Below are 5,000 nucleotides of genomic sequence, written 5' to 3' on the forward strand. Positions count from 1 at the left end.
CAACAAAATGAGTTATCTTTTGACGACTCGAAGATCTTGTTTTCGATGTGTCTGATACAGGCAATTAACAGCCTATTTTTGCAAGAAACGAAAAAAATTCCTTGTTTTTCACATTGATTATGAAAAGAATTGACCCCGACGTGATTTGAACACGCAACCTTCTGATCTGGAGTGAGATGCGCTACCGTTGCGCCACGAAGTCAGGCGATTTTCCGATGGAGCGTTTGGCTGTTTCGACTTCCATTTCATGGGGTTAAAACGAAAGTAAGCCTCCAGTGAGGATCGAACTCACGACCCCTGGTTTCTAAGACCAGTGCTGTAACCCCTGAGCTATGAAGGCTCGCAAACGAACTAAGTTATTTTTTGCTACCCGTTGATGATTTTGCCAGTTTCTCGTCGTTGTGTGCAACAAAATGAGTTATCTTTTGACGACTTGAAGATCTTGTTTTCGATGCATCTGATACAGGCAATTAACCCCCTATTTTTGCAAGAAACAATAAAAACCTGTTTTGCACATTGATTGTGAAAGGAATTGACCCCGACGTAATTTGAACACGCAACCTTCTGATCTGGAGTCAGACGCGCTACCGTTGCGCCACGGAGTTAGGCGTTTTTCAGATGGTGCGTTTGGCTGTTTTTGATTTCCATTTCATGGGGTTAAAATGAAAGTAAGCCTCCAGTGAGAATCGAACTCACGACCCCTGGTTTACAAGACCAGTGCTCTAAGCACTGAGCTATGAAGGCTCGCAAGCGTATTAAGTTATTTTTTGCTACCCATTGATGATTTTGCCTGTATCTCGTCGTTGTGTTCAACAAAATGAATTATCTTTTGACGACTCGAAAATCTTGTTTTCGATGTGTCTGATAGAGGCAATTAACCGCCTATTTTTGCAAGAAACGAAAAAAAGTCCTTGTTTTTCACATTGATTATGAAAAGAATTGACCCCGACGTGATTTGAACACGCAACCTTCTGATCTGGAGTCAGACGCGCTACAGTTGCGCCACGGAGTCAGGCGTTTTTCAGATGGAGCGTTTGGCTGTTTGGGTTTTCATTTCATGCGGTTAAAACAAAAAGAAGCCTCCAGTGAGAATCGAACTGACGACCCCTGGTTTCTAAGACCAGTGCTGTAACCCCTGAGCTATGAAGGCTGGCAAAAGAACTAAGTTATTTTTTGCTACCCGTTCATGATTTTGCCAGTTTCTCGTCGTTGTGTGCAACAAAATGAGTTATCTTTTGACGACTCGAAGATCTTGTTTTCGATGTGTCTGATACAGGCAATTAACCGCCTATTTTTGCAAGAAACGAAAAAAATTCCTTGTTTTTCACATTGATTATGAAAAGAATTGACCCCGACGTGATTTGAACACGCAACCTTCTGATCTGGAGTGAGATGCGCTACCGTTGCGCCACGAAGTCAGGCGATTTTCCGATGGAGCGTTTGGCTGTTTCGACTTCCATTTCATGGGGTTAAAACGAAAGTAAGCCTCCAGTGAGGATCGAACTCACGACCCCTGGTTTCTAAGACCAGTGCTGTAACCCCTGAGCTATGAAGGCTCGCAAACGAACTAAGTTATTTTTTGCTACCCGTTGATGATTTTGCCAGTTTCTCGTCGTTGTGTGCAACAAAATGAGTTATCTTTTGACGACTTGAAGATCTTGTTTTCGATGCATCTGATACAGGCAATTAACCCCCTATTTTTGCAAGAAACAATAAAAACCTGTTTTGCACATTGATTGTGAAAGGAATTGACCCCGACGTAATTTGAACACGCAACCTTCTGATCTGGAGTCAGACGCGCTACCGTTGCGCCACGGAGTTAGGCGTTTTTCACATGGTGCGTTTGGCTGTTTTTGATTTCCATTTCATGGGGTTAAAATGAAAGTAAGCCTCCAGTGAGAATCGAACTCACGACCCCTGGTTTACAAGACCAGTGCTCTAAGCACTGAGCTATGAAGGCTCGCAAGCGTATTAAGTTATTTTTTGCTACCCATTGATGATTTTGCCTGTATCTCGTCGTTGTGTTCAACAAAATGAATTATCTTTTGACGACTCGAAAATCTTGTTTTCGATGTGTCTGATAGAGGCAATTAACCGCCTATTTTTGCAAGAAACGAAAAAAAGTCCTTGTTTTTCACATTGATTATGAAAAGAATTGAACCCGACGTGATTTGAACACGCAACCTTCTGATCTGGAGTCAGACGCGCTACAGTTGCGCCACGGAGTCAGGCGTTTTTCAGATGGAGCGTTTGGCTGTTTGGGTTTTCATTTCATGCGGTTAAAACAAAAAGAAGCCTCCAGTGAGAATCGAACTCACGACCCCTGGTTTACAAGACCAGTGCTCTAACCCCTGAGCTATGAAGGCTCGCAAGTGTGTCAAGTTATTTTTTGCTACCCGTTGATGATTTTGCCAGTTTCTCGTCGTTGTGTGCAACAAAATGAGTTATCTCTTGTCGACTCGAAGGTCTTGATTTCGATGCATCTGATACAGGCAATTAACCGCCTATTTTTGCAAGAAACAAAAGAAATCCCTGTTTTGCACATTGATTTTGAAAGGAATTGACCCCGACGTGATTTGAACACGCAACCTTCTGATCTGGAGTCAGACGCGCTACCGTTGCGCCACGGAGTTAGGCGTTTTTCAGATGGTGCGTTTGGCTGTTTTTGATTTCCATTTCATGGGGTTAAAATGAAAGTAAGCCTCCAGTGAGAATCGAACTCACGACCCCTGGTTTACAAGACCAGTGCTCTAAGCACTGAGCTATGAAGGCTCGCAAGCGTATTAAGTTATTTTTTGCTACCCATTGATGATTTTGCCAGTTTCTCGTCGTTGTGTGCAACAAAATGAGTTATCTTTTGACGACTCGAAGGTCTTGATTTCGATGTGTCTGATACAGGCAATTAACCGCCTATTTTTGCAAGAAACAAAAAAAATTCCTTGTTTTGCACATTGATTATGAAAAGAATTGACCCCGACGTGATTTGAACACGCAACCTTCTGATCTGGAGTCAGACGCGCTACCGTTGCGCCACGGAGTCGGGCGTTTTTCAGATGGAGCGTTTGGCTGTTTGGGTTTTGACTTCATGCGGTTGAAACAAAAAGAAGCCTCCAGTGAGAATCGAACTCACGACCCCCTGTTTACAAGACCAGTGCTCTAAGCACTGAGCTATGAAGGCTCGCAAGCGTATTAAGTTATTTTTTGCTACCCATTGATGATTTTGCCTGTTTCTCGTCGTTGTGTTCAACAAAATGAGTTATCTTTTGACGACTCGAAGATCTTGTTTTCGATGTGTCTGATACAGGCAATTAACCGCCTATTTTTGAAAGAAACGAAAAAAATTCCTTGTTTTTCACATTGATTATGAAAAGAATTGACCCCGACGTGATTTGAACACGCAACCTTCTGATCTGGAGTGAGATGCGCTACCGTTGCGCCACGGAGTCAGGCGATTTTCCGATGGAGCGTTTGGCTGTTTTGACTTCCATTTCATGGGGTTAAAACGAAAGTAAGCCTCCAGTGAGGATCGAACTCACGACCCCTGGTTTCTAAGACCAGTGCTGTAACCCCTGAGCTATGAAGGCTGACAAAAGAACTAAGTTATTTTTTGCTACCCGTTGATGATTTTGCCAGTTTCTCGTCGTTGTGTGCAACAAAATGAGTTATCTTTTGACGACTCGAAGATCTTGTTTTCGATGTGTCTGATACAGGCAATTAACCGCCTATTTTTGCAAGAAACGAAAAAAATTCCTTGTTTTTCACATTGATTATGAAAAGAATTGACCCCGACGTGATTTGAACACGCAACCTTCTGATCTGGAGTGAGATGCGCTACCGTTGCGCCACGAAGTCAGGCGATTTTCCGATGGAGCGTTTGGCTGTTTCGACTTCCATTTCATGGGGTTAAAACGAAAGTAAGCCTCCAGTGAGGATCGAACTCACGACCCCTGGTTTCTAAGACCAGTGCTGTAACCCCTGAGCTATGAAGGCTCGCAAACGAACTAAGTTATTTTTTGCTACCCGTTGATGATTTTGCCAGTTTCTCGTCGTTGTGTGCAACAAAATAAGTTATCTTTTGACGACTTGAAGATCTTGTTTTCGATGCATCTGATACAGGCAATTAACCCCCTATTTTTGCAAGAAACAATAAAAACCTGTTTTGCACATTGATTGTGAAAGGAATTGACCCCGACGTAATTTGAACACGCAACCTTCTGATCTGGAGTCAGACGCGCTACCGTTGCGCCACGGAGTTAGGCGTTTTTCAGATGGTGCGTTTGGCTGTTTTTGATTTCCATTTCATGGGGTTAAAATGAAAGTAAGCCTCCAGTGAGAATCGAACTCACGACCCCTGGTTTACAAGACCAGTGCTCTAAGCACTGAGCTATGAAGGCTCGCAAGCGTATTAAGTTATTTTTTGCTACCCATTGATGATTTTGCCTGTATCTCGTCGTTGTGTTCAACAAAATGAATTATCTTTTGACGACTCGAAAATCTTGTTTTCGATGTGTCTGATAGAGGCAATTAACCGCCTATTTTTGCAAGAAACGAAAAAAAGTCCTTGTTTTTCACATTGATTATGAAAAGAATTGAACCCGACGTGATTTGAACACGCAACCTTCTGATCTGGAGTCAGACGCGCTACAGTTGCGCCACGGAGTCAGGCGTTTTTCAGATGGAGCGTTTGGCTGTTTGGGTTTTCATTTCATGCGGTTAAAACAAAAAGAAGCCTCCAGTGAGAATCGAACTCACGACCCCTGGTTTACAAGACCAGTGCTCTAACCCCTGAGCTATGAAGGCTCGCAAGTGTGTCAAGTTATTTTTTGCTACCCGTTGATGATTTTGCCAGTTTCTCGTCGTTGTGTGCAACAAAATGAGTTATCTCTTGTCGACTCGAAGGTCTTGATTTCGATGCATCTGATACAGGCAATTAACCGCCTATTTTTGCAAGAAACAAAAGAAATCCCTGTTTTGCACATTGATTTTGAAAGGAATTGACC

The 5,000-nt window shown here is 42.9% G+C and overlaps 15 non-coding genes across 15 annotated transcripts in view; all 15 read right to left on the reverse strand.

Annotated features, from left to right (window-relative positions):
- Positions 1 to 267: 267 nt before the first annotated feature.
- On the reverse strand, positions 268 to 340 carry Trnal-uag (transfer RNA leucine (anticodon UAG)). Its single transcript has one exon. It is a non-coding gene; the product is annotated as a tRNA-Leu (tRNA).
- A 331-nt stretch (positions 341 to 671) lies between these two features.
- On the reverse strand, positions 672 to 744 carry Trnat-ugu (transfer RNA threonine (anticodon UGU)). Its single transcript has one exon. It is a non-coding gene; the product is annotated as a tRNA-Thr (tRNA).
- A 196-nt stretch (positions 745 to 940) lies between these two features.
- Trnaw-cca (transfer RNA tryptophan (anticodon CCA)) lies at positions 941 to 1,012 on the reverse strand. The gene has a single exon. It is a non-coding gene; the product is annotated as a tRNA-Trp (tRNA).
- Positions 1,013 to 1,483: 471 nt separating this feature from the next.
- Trnal-uag (transfer RNA leucine (anticodon UAG)) lies at positions 1,484 to 1,556 on the reverse strand. The gene has a single exon. It is a non-coding gene; the product is annotated as a tRNA-Leu (tRNA).
- Positions 1,557 to 1,887: 331 nt separating this feature from the next.
- Trnat-ugu (transfer RNA threonine (anticodon UGU)) lies at positions 1,888 to 1,960 on the reverse strand. Its single transcript has one exon. It is a non-coding gene; the product is annotated as a tRNA-Thr (tRNA).
- A 333-nt stretch (positions 1,961 to 2,293) lies between these two features.
- Trnat-ugu (transfer RNA threonine (anticodon UGU)) lies at positions 2,294 to 2,366 on the reverse strand. The gene has a single exon. It is a non-coding gene; the product is annotated as a tRNA-Thr (tRNA).
- Positions 2,367 to 2,561: 195 nt separating this feature from the next.
- Positions 2,562 to 2,633, reverse strand: Trnaw-cca (transfer RNA tryptophan (anticodon CCA)). The gene has a single exon. It is a non-coding gene; the product is annotated as a tRNA-Trp (tRNA).
- A 66-nt stretch (positions 2,634 to 2,699) lies between these two features.
- Trnat-ugu (transfer RNA threonine (anticodon UGU)) lies at positions 2,700 to 2,772 on the reverse strand. Its single transcript has one exon. It is a non-coding gene; the product is annotated as a tRNA-Thr (tRNA).
- A 196-nt stretch (positions 2,773 to 2,968) lies between these two features.
- Trnaw-cca (transfer RNA tryptophan (anticodon CCA)) lies at positions 2,969 to 3,040 on the reverse strand. Its single transcript has one exon. It is a non-coding gene; the product is annotated as a tRNA-Trp (tRNA).
- A 65-nt stretch (positions 3,041 to 3,105) lies between these two features.
- Positions 3,106 to 3,178, reverse strand: Trnat-ugu (transfer RNA threonine (anticodon UGU)). The gene has a single exon. It is a non-coding gene; the product is annotated as a tRNA-Thr (tRNA).
- Positions 3,179 to 3,511: 333 nt separating this feature from the next.
- Trnal-uag (transfer RNA leucine (anticodon UAG)) lies at positions 3,512 to 3,584 on the reverse strand. The gene has a single exon. It is a non-coding gene; the product is annotated as a tRNA-Leu (tRNA).
- Positions 3,585 to 3,917: 333 nt separating this feature from the next.
- Positions 3,918 to 3,990, reverse strand: Trnal-uag (transfer RNA leucine (anticodon UAG)). Its single transcript has one exon. It is a non-coding gene; the product is annotated as a tRNA-Leu (tRNA).
- Positions 3,991 to 4,321: 331 nt separating this feature from the next.
- Trnat-ugu (transfer RNA threonine (anticodon UGU)) lies at positions 4,322 to 4,394 on the reverse strand. Its single transcript has one exon. It is a non-coding gene; the product is annotated as a tRNA-Thr (tRNA).
- A 333-nt stretch (positions 4,395 to 4,727) lies between these two features.
- Trnat-ugu (transfer RNA threonine (anticodon UGU)) lies at positions 4,728 to 4,800 on the reverse strand. Its single transcript has one exon. It is a non-coding gene; the product is annotated as a tRNA-Thr (tRNA).
- A 195-nt stretch (positions 4,801 to 4,995) lies between these two features.
- Trnaw-cca (transfer RNA tryptophan (anticodon CCA)) overlaps positions 4,996 to 5,000 on the reverse strand; it is a 72-nt gene continuing 67 nt past the window's right edge. Inside the window, exon 1 of the tRNA in view lies at positions 4,996 to 5,000. This exon is cut by the window's right edge and continues 67 nt beyond it. This is a non-coding gene — a tRNA (tRNA-Trp).

Source organism: Phallusia mammillata, chromosome 8 (genome assembly GCF_965637545.1).
Source record: "Phallusia mammillata chromosome 8, kaPhaMamm4.hap1.1, whole genome shotgun sequence".
NCBI classification, from domain to species: Eukaryota; Metazoa; Chordata; class Ascidiacea; order Phlebobranchia; family Ascidiidae; genus Phallusia; species Phallusia mammillata.